Genomic DNA, 14320 nt, shown 5'->3' on the forward strand with positions numbered 1-14320 from the left:
TACAGTAGCAGCAGTGTCACCAGCAGAGGGCTTGAGTTGCCATTTCCACTTTGACAGTCAGTCTTTTCAGTCAGTGAAATGGGAAACGTCTCTTCAGGAGGTTGTCGCTTCTCGGCTTCGGGACCGAATGATAAATTGATTTTTGGAACAGAGAGATGGAACGAGAGATTGCTCCGTCCACTCCGCGCATCGACCTGGTACAGCAGTGCTTCCAGGATCGGTGCAGCTCCCCTCGGGGAGATTCGAAAAACAAAAACAGATTTTGTTTCTTTTTTGGACCATATGTTATTACTGTAGTCAATATTGTTATAAAAGAAGGAAAACTTTTTACAGCTGCTTGACCATGCTCTCCTTTCCTTCGTAGGTTGATGCTCGCTACGCGTTGTTCCTCGCCCGGCCGTTGCGCCATGTTGCCAACGCCGCTGACGCCACTTTCACTCCTGCTCAGCAAGGTAAGCAGCCACCATTGTGTTTTTCTTCCCGTATCTGTCCATGGGGACTTGGCCTATATTTCAGGGTGAGGCCTCACCACGTTTCCCGCTCGACAGCTAAGCTGGAGGTTGCCCCCTGTTGGATTTCCGTGCGACTGCAGGCACGGGCGCCTCCATTGGAAAAGGATGGGTGGTGGATGGGGGTTGGTGGTGTTGGGCACATGCACCCCGCCCTGCCCGCCACGCCTGCTGCAGTCTATTCCCATGCCACCCTGCCTGTCTCCTACGACTTATTGCCGGGAACCAGCCTTAGCAAACCCCAGACTTTACTTGGCAGCTGCAGGACCGATTCTGCGCTCCATTGAGATCCTGCGCGCCCGTTGATTAAGCACCCGAAAATGCAAAAGCTGTGATCGTGTTACCTCAGCCAAAGGGAAGGGGGGTGTTACGGAGATGGCTTTTCATCTTGGTTAGATGTTCTGGTAAAAAATATTGTGTTGCTCAAAGTTTGCCGGCCACTCTTCACACCTAAGCTCAGTCACCCAACACCATTTTGAAGAAGAAGAGAGAGTCCGAGGAAGAATGGAGCAGGAGCGGGAGTTTACCGGTTATCGCTTCTCGGCCTTTTGGCTAAGATCCATTGTAGTTTCTGTTCTTATCAGTTTAATATCTGATACGTTCCCTATCTGGGGACCAAATATTAAATTGATTTTTGGAACAGGGAGATGGAACGAGAGCTTGCTCCGTCCACTCCGCGCATCGACCTGGTATCGCAGTGCTTCCAGGATCGGTGCAGCTCCCCTCGGGGAGATTCGAAAAACAAAAAACAGATTTTGTTTCTTTTTTGGACCATATGTTATTACTGTAGTCAATATTGTTATAAAAGAAGGAAAACTTTTTACAGCTGCTTGACCATGCTCTTCTTTCCTTCGTAGGTTGATGCTCGCTACGCGTTGTTCCTCGCCCGGCCGTTGCGCCATGTTGCCAACGCCGCTGACGCCACTTTCACTCCTGCTCAGCAAGGTAAGCAGCCACCATTGTGTTTTTCTTCCCGTATCTGTCCATGGGGACTTGGCCTATATTTCAGGGTGAGGCCTCACCACGTTTCCCGCTCGACAGCTAAGCTGGAGGTTGCCCCCTGTTGGATTTCCGTGCGACTGCAGGCACGGCCGCCTCCATTGGAAAAGGATGGATGGGTGGGTGGGTGGGTGGATGGGGGTTGGTGGTGTTGGGCACATGCACCCCGCCCTGCCCGCCACGCCTGCTGCAGTCTATTGCCCATGCCACCCTGCCTGTCTCCTACGACTTATTGCCGGGAACCAGCCTTAGCAAACCCCAGACTTTACTTGGCAGCTGCAGGACCGATTCTGCGCTCCATTGAGATCCTGCGCGCCCGTTGATTAAGCACCCGAAAATGCAAAAGCTGTGATCGTGTTACCTCAGCCAAAGGGAAGGGGGGTGTTACGCAGATGGCTTTTCATCTTGGTTAGATGTCCTGGCAAAAAATGTTCTCTTGCTCAAAGTCTGCCGGCCACTCTTCACACCTAAGCTCAGTCACCCAACACCATTTTGAAGAAGTAGAGAGAGTCCGAGGAAGAATGGAGCAGGAGCGGGAGTTTACCGGTTATCGCTTCTCGGCCTTTTGGCTCAGATCAAGTGTAGTTTCTGTTCTTATCAGTTTAATATCTGATACGTCCCCTCTCTGGGGACCAAATATTAGGTGCAGGGAGGATGTTCCCGATGGCTGGGGAGTCCAGAACCAGGGGTCACAGTCTCAGGATACGGGGTATGCCATTTAGAACCGAGAGGAGGAGACATTTCTTCACTCAGAGTGTGGTGAACCTGTGGAATTCTCTGCCACAGAAGGCAGTGGAGGCCAAGTCATTGGATGTATTCAAGAAGGAGATAGATATATTTCTTCATGCTAAAGGGATCAAGGGAGATGGGGAAAAAGCGGGAACAGGGTACTGAGTTAGACGATCAGCCATGATCATTTTGAATGGCCTACTCTTGCTCCTATTTTCTATGTTTCTCTGTTCTCTATGTCCCGGTTCATCCCAAACAGTCCGATAACACAGGACGCTGTGCTCTACGGGCTGATCCCCGGGACGCACACAGAGGCAGATATCAACTGCTGCTGGAAGACCATCATGTCGGTGAAGAAGGCCCTTTGGTCCACCCGAGACCTGCTGGTCTTCCAGCTGAAGGAGCTGTCCAGGATTGAGTGTTGCCGAGTGGCACATTCCAAGATCCAGGAGTACGTGCTGCGGGACGCACTGAGGCGAGGTGCGACCTACGCAAAAGCTCTACGGGGAAAGGCACCGTGGAAGGCCACCCCACCTTGTATTGTACAGAATGTATTAGAAGATTTGGATTGTGACTTCAATTGTAATAACGGGATCGTAGTGTGTACGATCTGCATTTAATTGCCTCTCCTTTAAAATCCTCATTCTCTACCGCCCACCCAAGTCCCACACAAAGTTTCTCACTGAGATATCTTCACTGATTTCCTCCCTCAGCCTCTGCACCGAGCGACTTCTCATCCTTGATGATTTCAACGTCCATCTCAACTCATCATGCTCTCTCTCCTCTGAGTTCACTGCCCTCATTTCCTCCCTTAATCTCTCCCCTCCCATTCTCACTGCCATTCAGGCTACATCCCGGGCCCTGTTGGTCAGTTCTGGCGACAAGACGTTCGGCCAAATGTCATCATTGGTGACCGTGCCTTCAGTTGCCTCGGCCCTAAGCTCTGGAATTCCCTCCCTAAACCTCTCTGCCTCTCTACCTCTCTCGCCTCCTTTAAAACACTCCTTAAAACCTACCACTTTGACCAAGCTTTTGGTCACCTGTCCATATACTTCCTTCTGTGCCTTGGTGTCAAATTTTGTTTGATAATCGCTCCTGTGAAGCACCTTGGGAAGTTTCACTCCATTAAAGGCCTTATATAAATGCAAGTTGTTATTGTTGTATTGGTTTGAACTGTATTGCTTGAAATTTCATTTCTCTTTTTACATTGAACTGTGTGTATCCGTAAATTTTATGAAATAAAATATAAATTGACATTGAAAAAATGCTTAATTATTGATCACGAGCAAAGAAGGAGCTGGAGAGAGAAGAGAGGGTGTGAGTGCCTCCATAATTGTGAGCTACTCAAAGGCATCTCGGTCTAAGAATTCAATAGTCGATCTGTTACTTCGAGGTTTCCCCTGAAGGAGGGCGGGGGGAGAGTGAAACTTTCCTGCAGCCCCTGCAATGGTGGAGCAAGTCCTTATTCCATCTCTGTGTTGCAAAATTTAATATTTGGCCCCCAGATAGGGGACATCACATGGTAATTTGTTAAGAATGTTACACTTGATCTTAACCAAAAGCCAAGAAATTATAATTTGTAAACTCCCTCCTGCTCTGATCTGTCTGCCCCCCTTAAGATTTTTTTGTGGCCCATTGTGAAGCCAGATTTAGTTCTCTGACCATTTATTTCTGCTCAGTTAATGGGCCTGATGTCTGCTTTTGTTTAATGGGCTGGAGTCGGGGGAGGGGTCATGGTGTTGGCCCATCTCTGTACCTGAAACCTGTCTGTGTCAGCAGGAGGGCTGGAGACAACAATACCCACTCACACCCAAACTGAGGAAAAGACAAGACACACAGTGCTGGGAGCGGATGAAACAGCAGCATTTTAGGTTCTACCTGGATTTTACGCAGGCAAGAGATGATTGAACGAGTTAAATGTTTCTCCTTTAGAAACCACGACTGATGGCAGAAAGAATACAGAGCGCTGATCTGTCACAGAGCACTCACAAGTAGAGGCCGGCCAAGCGTATTGCCAGGAGGAGTCTGGAAGCTACAGTAAGCACAAGAAACCAGGACGTAACACTGAAAGGGCAAAAAAAAGGATACCAGCTGGGAGAGATAAAGGGGTCAGAGGGCAAAGGCTGTGACACACGCTCAGGTAAGCTCGCTATTTTGTATTTCAAGTCAAAAGTTTTGTGTGACAGACTTTTTTACAGTATGGATAGTTTTCACTTTTCTAGCAGCTAGGATAAGCCTGTTCCCTTCGTAGAGCGTCACGTCACACCTCTGATTGGTACTGGCCTCGGTTTTTCCGATTGCACCCCGGGGGCAGTAACTCATTTGTACGACACTGATTTAAAGGGACTGCTTCTATTTTGGAACTCCACACTCCATCCAAAGCACTGTCTCAACCTCGCACAGCTGAACATAACTTAAAGGGCATGAAAGACCCCCCACATCCCCCGCCACCAGCGGTATTTAAAGGGATCATGCAGGAGTTACAGATTAGTTGCTGGATTATTTGTTTGGGCTGCTAGTGCATTTGAACGTGCCTCCTGTGTTGCTCTTGCACTGTCTCTGGGAACGGTGCGCCCAGATATTAAAAATGCTGAACAGATTTTTGGAGCCTGGATTATTACTCAGAATGCTGAGATATTGCAACTGGGGTGTTGTTTGTTTTCTTCTGTTCTGGATGAGTGCCACTCCCTTTCTTCCTTTTCCCTCTTGCAGTTTTACCTTGGAGGGAAAGACGTCAGTCTCAGGTCACTTTTCAGGAAGCTGCAAGCCTGTGTATTGGGACATGCCACTTTCCACAGACTTGGTCTCCTGACCTGAAGCATTTAACTCCAGTTGTTGTGTGAAAAATTACTGCAGTTTTAAACTGGCAGTTCCAGAATTAATTGTTTCCAAATCAGACATTTCCCGAAACAGAGAGCGCGAGAGAGACACAATGTTAACGTTTAAACTGCCACAAGCGAGAGGCGAAATAACTTCACGTTGCTGACTTTAAAAAAGCAAGCAGACAGTGTGTGTGTTTGGAGAGAGTGCACTGTGAATGGCCACATTGAAAGCTGTGAGATTAAACTGTGCTCCCAACTGAGTGTGAAGGTGAGTAAAAGGCACTGGTTTGGGTGGAGCATTGCGCTCAGGATGAGAGATTTTCTTGATGGTGCCAATTAATCTGCACCTGAAAATCATCCCCTGACCAGGATTCGAACCCAGGTCTCAACAAGGATTTATAAATGTTACATCCTAACCACTGGACCACCAGGGGCATTGCCATCAATCCCCTGGAAACAGATACATGAGGCTGAACACATGGCTCCCTACAGTAGCAGCAGTGTCACCAGCAGAGGGCTTGAGTTGCCATTTCCACTTTGACAGTCAGTCTTTTCAGTCAGTGAAATGGGAAACGTCTCTTCAGGAGGTTGTCGCTTCTCGGCTTCGGGACCGAATGATAAATTGATTTTTGGAACAGAGAGATGGAACGAGAGATTGCTCCGTCCACTCCGCGCATCGACCTGGTACAGCAGTGCTTCCAGGATCGGTGCAGCTCCCCTCGGGGAGATTCGAAAAACAAAAACAGATTTTGTTTCTTTTTTGGACCATATGTTATTACTGTAGTCAATATTGTTATAAAAGAAGGAAAACTTTTTACAGCTGCTTGACCATGCTCTCCTTTCCTTCGTAGGTTGATGCTCGCTACGCGTTGTTCCTCGCCCGGCCGTTGCGCCATGTTGCCAACGCCGCTGACGCCACTTTCACTCCTGCCCAGCAAGGTAAGCAGCCACCATTGTGTTTTTCTTCCCGTATCTGTCCATGGGGACTTGGCCTATATTTCAGGGTGAGGCCTCACCACGTTTCCCGCTCGACAGCTAAGCTGGAGGTTGCCCCCTGTTGGATTTCCGTGCGACTGCAGGCACGGCCGCCTCCATTGGAAAAGGATGGGTGGGTGGATGGGGGTTGGTGGTGTTGGGCACATGCACCCCGCCCTGCCCGCCACGCCTGCTGCAGTCTATTCCCATGCCACCCTGCCTGTCTCCTACGACTTATTGCCGGGAACCAGCCTTAGCAAACCCCAGACTTTACTTGGCAGCTGCAGGACCGATTCTGCGCTCCATTGAGATCCTGCGCGCCCGTTGATTAAGCACCCGAAAATGCAAAAGCTGTGATCGTGTTACCTCAGCCAAAGGGAAGGGGGGTGTTACGGAGATGGCTTTTCATCTTGGTTAGATGTTCTGGTAAAAAATATTGTGTTGCTCAAAGTTTGCCGGCCACTCTTCACACCTAAGCTCAGTCACCCAACACCATTTTGAAGAAGAAGAGAGAGTCCGAGGAAGAATGGAGCAGGAGCGGGAGTTTACCGGTTATCGCTTCTCGGCCTTTTGGCTAAGATCCATTGTAGTTTCTGTTCTTATCAGTTTAATATCTGATACGTTCCCTATCTGGGGACCAAATATTAAATTGATTTTTGGAACAGGGAGATGGAACGAGAGCTTGCTCCGTCCACTCCGCGCATCGACCTGGTATCGCAGTGCTTCCAGGATCGGTGCAGCTCCCCTCGGGGAGATTCGAAAAACAAAAAACAGATTTTGTTTCTTTTTTGGACCATATGTTATTACTGTAGTCAATATTGTTATAAAAGAAGGAAAACTTTTTACAGCTGCTTGACCATGCTCTCCTTTCCTTCGTAGGTTGATGCTCGCTACGCGTTGTTCCTCGCCCGGCCGTTGCGCCATGTTGCCAACGCCGCTGACGCCACTTTCACTCCTGCTCAGCAAGGTAAGCAGCCACCATTGTGTTTTTCTTCCCGTATCTGTCCATGGGGACTTGGCCTATATTTCAGGGTGAGGCCTCACCACGTTTCCCGCTCGACAGCTAAGCTGGAGGTTGCCCCCTGTTGGATTTCCGTGCGACTGCAGGCACGGCCGCCTCCATTGGAAAAGGATGGGTGGGTGGGTGGATGGGGGTTGGTGGTGTTGGGCACATGCACCCCGCCCTGCCCGCCACGCCTGCTGCAGTCTATTGCCCATGCCACCCTGCCTGTCTCCTACGACTTATTGCCGGGAACCAGCCTTAGCAAACCCCAGACTTTACTTGGCAGCTGCAGGACCGATTCTGCGCTCCATTGAGATCCTGCGCGCCCGTTGATTAAGCACCCGAAAATGCAAAAGCTGTGATCGTGTTACCTCAGCCAAAGGGAAGGGGGGTGTTACGCAGATGGCTTTTCATCTTGGTTAGATGTCCTGGCAAAAAATGTTCTCTTGCTCAAAGTCTGCCGGCCACTCTTCACACCTAAGCTCAGTCACCCAACACCATTTTGAAGAAGTAGAGAGAGTCCGAGGAAGAATGGAGCAGGCGCGGGAGTTTACCGGTTATCGCTTCTCGGCCTTTTGGCTCAGATCAAGTGTAGTTTCTGTTCTTATCAGTTTAATATCTGATACGTCCCCTCTCTGGGGACCAAATATTAGGTGCAGGGAGGATGTTCCCGATGGCTGGGGAGTCCAGAACCAGGGGTCACAGTCTCAGGATACGGGGTATGCCATTTAGAACCGAGAGGAGGAGACATTTCTTCACTCAGAGTGTGGTGAACCTGTGGAATTCTCTGCCACAGAAGGCAGTGGAGGCCAAGTCATTGGATGTATTCAAGAAGGAGATAGATATATTTCTTCATGCTAAAGGGATCAAGGGAGATGGGGAAAAAGCGGGAACAGGGTACTGAGTTAGACGATCAGCCATGATCATTTTGAATGGCCTACTCTTGCTCCTATTTTCTATGTTTCTCTGTTCTCTATGTCCCGGTTCATCCCAAACAGTCCGATAACACAGGACGCTGTGCTCTACGGGCTGATCCCCGGGACGCACACAGAGGCAGATATCAACTGCTGCTGGAAGACCATCATGTCGGTGAAGAAGGCCCTTTGGTCCACCCGAGACCTGCTGGTCTTCCAGCTGAAGGAGCTGTCCAGGATTGAGTGTTGCCGAGTGGCACATTCCAAGATCCAGGAGTACGTGCTGCGGGACGCACTGAGGCGAGGTGCGACCTACGCAAAAGCTCTACGGGGAAAGGCACCGTGGAAGGCCACCCCACCTTGTATTGTACAGAATGTATTAGAAGATTTGGATTGTGACTTCAATTGTAATAACGGGATCGTAGTGTGTACGATCTGCATTTAATTGCCTCTCCTTTAAAATCCTCATTCTCTACCGCCCACCCAAGTCCCACACAAAGTTTCTCACTGAGATATCTTCACTGATTTCCTCCCTCAGCCTCTGCACCGAGCGACTTCTCATCCTTGATGATTTCAACGTCCATCTCAACTCATCATGCTCTCTCTCCTCTGAGTTCACTGCCCTCATTTCCTCCCTTAATCTCTCCCCTCCCATTCTCACTGCCATTCAGGCTACATCCCGGGCCCTGTTGGTCAGTTCTGGCGACAAGACGTTCGGCCAAATGTCATCATTGGTGACCGTGCCTTCAGTTGCCTCGGCCCTAAGCTCTGGAATTCCCTCCCTAAACCTCTCTGCCTCTCTACCTCTCTCGCCTCCTTTAAAACACTCCTTAAAACCTACCACTTTGACCAAGCTTTTGGTCACCTGTCCATATACTTCCTTCTGTGCCTTGGTGTCAAATTTTGTTTGATAATCGCTCCTGTGAAGCACCTTGGGAAGTTTCACTCCATTAAAGGCCTTATATAAATGCAAGTTGTTATTGTTGTATTGGTTTGAACTGTATTGCTTGAAATTTCATTTCTCTTTTTACATTGAACTGTGTGTATCCGTAAATTTTATGAAATAAAATATAAATTGACATTGAAAAAATGCTTAATTATTGATCACGAGCAAAGAAGGAGCTGGAGAGAGAAGAGAGGGTGTGAGTGACTCCATAATTGTGAGCTACTCAAAGGCATCTCGGTCTAAGAATTCAATAGTTGATCTGTTACTTCGAGGTTTCCCCTGAAGGAGGGCGGGGGGAGAGTGAAACTTTCCTGCAGCCCCTGCAATGGTGGAGCAAGTCCTTATTCCATCTCTGTGTTGCAAAATTTAATATTTGGCCCCCAGATAGGGGACATCACATGGTAATTTGTTAAGAATGTTACACTTGATCTTAACCAAAAGCCAAGAAATTATAATTTGTAAACTCCCTCCTGCTCTGATCTGTCTGCCCCCCTTAAGATTTTTTTGTGGCCCATTGTGAAGCCAGATTTAGTTCTCTGACCATTTATTTCTGCTCAGTTAATGGGCCTGATGTCTGCTTTTGTTTAATGGGCTGGAGTCGGGGGAGGGGTCATGGTGTTGGCCCATCTCTGTACCTGAAACCTGTCTGTGTCAGCAGGAGGGCTGGAGACAACAATACCCACTCACACCCAAACTGAGGAAAAGACAAGACACACAGTGCTGGGAGCGGATGAAACAGCAGCATTTTAGGTTCTACCTGGATTTTACGCAGGCAAGAGATGATTGAACGAGTTAAATGTTTCTCCTTTAGAAACCACGACTGATGGCAGAAAGAATACAGAGCGCTGATCTGTCACAGAGCACTCACAAGTAGAGGCCGGCCAAGCGTATTGCCAGGAGGAGTCTGGAAGCTACAGTAAGCACAAGAAACCAGGACGTAACACTGAAAGGGCAAAAAAAAGGATACCAGCTGGGAGAGATAAAGGGGTCAGAGGGCAAAGGCTGTGACACACGCTCAGGTAAGCTCGCTATTTTGTATTTCAAGTCAAAAGTTTTGTGTGACAGACTTTTTTACAGTATGGATAGTTTTCACTTTTCTAGCAGCTAGGATAAGCCTGTTCCCTTCGTAGAGCGTCACGTCACACCTCTGATTGGTACTGGCCTCGGTTTTTCCGATTGCACCCCGGGGGCAGTAACTCATTTGTACGACACTGATTTAAAGGGACTGCTTCTATTTTGGAACTCCACACTCCATCCAAAGCACTGTCTCAACCTCGCACAGCTGAACATAACTTAAAGGGCATGAAAGACCCCCCACATCCCCCGCCACCAGCGGTATTTAAAGGGATCATGCAGGAGTTACAGATTAGTTGCTGGATTATTTGTTTGGGCTGCTAGTGCATTTGAACGTGCCTCCTGTGTTGCTCTTGCACTGTCTCTGGGAACGGTGCGCCCAGATATTAAAAATGCTGAACAGATTTTTGGAGCCTGGATTATTACTCAGAATGCTGAGATATTGCAACTGGGGTGTTGTTTGTTTTCTCCTGGTCTGGATGAGTGCCACTCCCTTTCTTCCTTTTCCCTCTTGCAGTTTTACCTTGGAGGGAAAGACGTCAGTCTCAGGTCACTTTTCAGGAAGCTGCAAGCCTGTGTATTGGGACATGCCACTTTCCACAGACTTGGTCTCCTGACCTGAAGCATTTAACTCCAGTTGTTGTGTGAAAAATTACTGCAGTTTTAAAATTGCAGTTCCAGAATTAATTGTTTCCAAATCAGACATTTCCCGAAACAGAGAGCGCGAGAGACACAATGTTAACGGTTGGCAACGTTTAAACTGCCACAAGTGAGAGGCGAAATAACTTCACGTTGCTGACTTTAAAAAAGCAAGCAGACAGTGTGTGTGTTTGGAGAGAGTGCACTGTGAATGGCCACATTGAAAGCTGTGAGATCAAACTGTGCTGCTAACTGAGTGTTAAGGTGAGTAAAAGGCACTGGTTTGGGTGGAGCATTGCGCTCAGGATGAGAGATTTTCTTGATGGTGCCAATTAATCTGCACCTGAAAATCATCCCCTGACCAGGATTCGAACCCAGGTCTCAACAAGGATTTATAAATGTTACATCCTAACCACTGGACCACCAGGGGCATTGCCATCAATCCCCTGGAAACAGATACATGAGGCTGAACACATGGCTCCCTACAGTAGCAGCAGTGTCACCAGCAGAGGGCTTGAGTTGCCATTTCCACTTTGACAGTCAGTCTTTTCAGTCAGTGAAATGGGAAACGTCTCTTCAGGAGGTTGTCGCTTCTCGGCTTCGGGACCGAATGATAAATTGATTTTTGGAACAGAGAGATGGAACGAGAGCTTGCTCCGTCCACTCCGCGCATCGACCTGGTACAGCAGTGCTTCCAGGATCGGTGCAGCTCCCCTCGGGGAGATTCGAAAAACAAAAACAGATTTTGTTTCTTTTTTGGACCATATGTTATTACTGTAGTCAATATTGTTATAAAAGAAGGAAAACTTTTTACAGCTGCTTGACCATGCTCTCCTTTCCTTCGTAGGTTGTTGCTCGCTACGCGTTGTTCCTCGCCCGGCCGGTGTGCCATGTTGCCAACGCCGCTGACGCCACTTTCACTCCTACTCAGCAAGGTAAGCAGCCACCATTGTGTTTTTCTTCCCGTATCTGTCCATGGGGACTTGGCCTATATTTCAGGGTGAGGCCTCACCACGTTTCCCGCTCGACAGCTAAGCTGGAGGTTGCCCCCTGTTGGATTTCCGTGCGACTGCAGGCACGGGCGCCTCCATTGGAAAAGGATGGGTGGGTGGATGGGGGTTGGTGGTGTTGGGCACATGCACCCCGCCCTGCCCGCCACGCCTGCTGCAGTCTATTCCCATGCCACCCTGCCTGTCTCCTACGACTTATTGCCGGGAACCAGCCTTAGCAAACCCCAGACTTTACTTGGCAGCTGCAGGACCGATTCTGCGCTCCATTGAGATCCTGCGCGCCCGTTGATTAAGCACCCGAAAATGCAAAAGCTGTGATCGTGTTACCTCAGCCAAAGGGAAGGGGGGTGTTACGGAGATGGCTTTTCATCTTGGTTAGATGTTCTGGTAAAAAATATTGTGTTGCTCAAAGTTTGCCGGCCACTCTTCACACCTAAGCTCAGTCACCCAACACCATTTTGAAGAAGAAGAGAGAGTCCGAGGAAGAATGGAGCAGGAGCGGGAGTTTACCGGTTATCGCTTCTCGGCCTTTTGGCTAAGATCCATTGTAGTTTCTGTTCTTATCAGTTTAATATCTGATACGTCCCCTATCTGGGGACCAAATATTAAATTGATTTTTGGAACAGGGAGATGGAACGAGAGCTTGCTCCGTCCACTCCGCGCATCGACCTGGTATCGCAGTGCTTCCAGGATCGGTGCAGCTCCCCTCGGGGAGATTCGAAAAACAAAAAACAGATTTTGTTTCTTTTTTGGACCATATGTTATTACTGTAGTCAATATTGTTATAAAAGAAGGAAAACTTTTTACAGCTGCTTGACCATGCTCTCCTTTCCTTCGTAGGTTGATGCTCGCTACGCGTTGTTCCTCGCCCGGCCGTTGCGCCATGTTGCCAACGCCGCTGACGCCACTTTCACTCCTGCTCAGCAAGGTAAGCAGCCACCATTGTGTTTTTCTTCCCGTATCTGTCCATGGGGACTTGGCCTATATTTCAGGGTGAGGCCTCACCACGTTTCCCGCTCGACAGCTAAGCTGGAGGTTGCCCCCTGTTGGATTTCCGTGCGACTGCAGGCACGGCCGCCTCCATTGGAAAAGGATGGGTGGGTGGGTGGATGGGGGTTGGTGGTGTTGGGCACATGCACCCCGCCCTGCCCGCCACGCCTGCTGCAGTCTATTGCCCATGCCACCCTGCCTGTCTCCTACGACTTATTGCCGGGAACCAGCCTTAGCAAACCCCAGACTTTACTTGGCAGCTGCAGGACCGATTCTGCGCTCCATTGAGATCCTGCGCGCCCGTTGATTAAGCACCCGAAAATGCAAAAGCTGTGATCGTGTTACCTCAGCCAAAGGGAAGGGGGGTGTTACGCAGATGGCTTTTCATCTTGGTTAGATGTCCTGGCAAAAAATGTTCTCTTGCTCAAAGTCTGCCGGCCACTCTTCACACCTAAGCTCAGTCACCCAACACCATTTTGAAGAAGTAGAGAGAGTCCGAGGAAGAATGGAGCAGGAGCGGGAGTTTACCGGTTATCGCTTCTCGGCCTTTTGGCTCAGATCAAGTGTAGTTTCTGTTCTTATCAGTTTAATATCTGATACGTCCCCTCTCTGGGGACCAAATATTAGGTGCAGGGAGGATGTTCCCGATGGCTGGGGAGTCCAGAACCAGGGGTCACAGTCTCAGGATACGGGGTATGCCATTTAGAACCGAGAGGAGGAGACATTTCTTCACTCAGAGTGTGGTGAACCTGTGGAATTCTCTGCCACAGAAGGCAGTGGAGGCCAAGTCATTGGATGTATTCAAGAAGGAGATAGATATATTTCTTCATGCTAAAGGGATCAAGGGAGATGGGGAAAAAGCGGGAACAGGGTACTGAGTTAGACGATCAGCCATGATCATTTTGAATGGCCTACTCTTGCTCCTATTTTCTATGTTTCTCTGTTCTCTATGTCCCGGTTCATCCCAAACAGTCCGATAACACAGGACGCTGTGCTCTACGGGCTGATCCCCGGGACGCACACAGAGGCAGATATCAACTGCTGCTGGAAGACCATCATGTCGGTGAAGAAGGCCCTTTGGTCCACCCGAGACCTGCTGGTCTTCCAGCTGAAGGAGCTGTCCAGGATTGAGTGTTGCCGAGTGGCACATTCCAAGATCCAGGAGTACGTGCTGCGGGACGCACTGAGGCGAGGTGCGACCTACGCAAAAGCTCTACGGGGAAAGGCACCGTGGAAGGCCACCCCACCTTGTATTGTACAGAATGTATTAGAAGATTTGGATTGTGACTTCAATTGTAATAACGGGATCGTAGTGTGTACGATCTGCATTTAATTGCCTCTCCTTTAAAATCCTCATTCTCTACCGCCCACCCAAGTCCCACACAAAGTTTCTCACTGAGATATCTTCACTGATTTCCTCCCTCAGCCTCTGCACCGAGCGACTTCTCATCCTTGATGATTTCAACGTCCATCTCAACTCATCATGCTCTCTCTCCTCTGAGTTCACTGCCCTCATTTCCTCCCTTAATCTCTCCCCTCCCATTCTCACTGCCATTCAGGCTACATCCCGGGCCCTGTTGGTCAGTTCTGGCGACAAGACGTTCGGCCAAATGTCATCATTGGTGACCGTGCCTTCAGTTGCCTCGGCCCTAAGCTCTGGAATTCCCTCCCTAAACCTCTCTGCCTCTCTACCTCTCTCGCCTCCTTTAA

General features: G+C 49.1%; 5 non-coding genes and 6 pseudogenes across 5 annotated transcripts; 7 read left to right on the forward strand and 4 right to left on the reverse strand.

The window, feature by feature from the left end:
* Nucleotides 1–1041: 1041 nt before the first annotated feature.
* LOC137328214 (U2 spliceosomal RNA) lies at nucleotides 1042–1232 on the forward strand. The gene has a single exon (XR_010964700.1). It is a non-coding gene; the product is annotated as a U2 spliceosomal RNA (small nuclear RNA).
* An 825-nt stretch (nucleotides 1233–2057) lies between these two features.
* LOC137328962 (U2 spliceosomal RNA) lies at nucleotides 2058–2169 on the forward strand (annotated as a pseudogene).
* Nucleotides 2170–3638: 1469 nt separating this feature from the next.
* Nucleotides 3639–3811, reverse strand: LOC137330607 (U2 spliceosomal RNA; annotated as a pseudogene).
* Nucleotides 3812–5416: 1605 nt separating this feature from the next.
* Nucleotides 5417–5493, reverse strand: trnai-uau (transfer RNA isoleucine (anticodon UAU)). The gene is given in 2 exon segments: nucleotides 5417–5451; nucleotides 5457–5493. It is a non-coding gene; the product is annotated as a tRNA-Ile (tRNA).
* A 1095-nt stretch (nucleotides 5494–6588) lies between these two features.
* On the forward strand, nucleotides 6589–6779 carry LOC137328215 (U2 spliceosomal RNA). The gene has a single exon (XR_010964701.1). It is a non-coding gene; the product is annotated as a U2 spliceosomal RNA (small nuclear RNA).
* An 817-nt stretch (nucleotides 6780–7596) lies between these two features.
* Nucleotides 7597–7708, forward strand: LOC137328963 (U2 spliceosomal RNA; annotated as a pseudogene).
* A 1469-nt stretch (nucleotides 7709–9177) lies between these two features.
* Nucleotides 9178–9350, reverse strand: LOC137330608 (U2 spliceosomal RNA; annotated as a pseudogene).
* A 1613-nt stretch (nucleotides 9351–10963) lies between these two features.
* trnai-uau (transfer RNA isoleucine (anticodon UAU)) lies at nucleotides 10964–11040 on the reverse strand. Its single transcript is given in 2 exon segments — nucleotides 10964–10998; nucleotides 11004–11040. It is a non-coding gene; the product is annotated as a tRNA-Ile (tRNA).
* A 156-nt stretch (nucleotides 11041–11196) lies between these two features.
* Nucleotides 11197–11324, forward strand: LOC137330621 (U2 spliceosomal RNA; annotated as a pseudogene).
* Nucleotides 11325–12135: 811 nt separating this feature from the next.
* On the forward strand, nucleotides 12136–12326 carry LOC137328159 (U2 spliceosomal RNA). Its single transcript, XR_010964646.1, has one exon. It is a non-coding gene; the product is annotated as a U2 spliceosomal RNA (small nuclear RNA).
* An 817-nt stretch (nucleotides 12327–13143) lies between these two features.
* Nucleotides 13144–13255, forward strand: LOC137328964 (U2 spliceosomal RNA; annotated as a pseudogene).
* The last annotated feature ends 1065 nt before the right edge of the window (nucleotides 13256–14320 follow it).

The sequence above is a fragment of the Heptranchias perlo genome, chromosome 12 (assembly GCF_035084215.1).
Source record: "Heptranchias perlo isolate sHepPer1 chromosome 12, sHepPer1.hap1, whole genome shotgun sequence".
Taxonomy (NCBI): Eukaryota; Metazoa; Chordata; class Chondrichthyes; order Hexanchiformes; family Hexanchidae; genus Heptranchias; species Heptranchias perlo.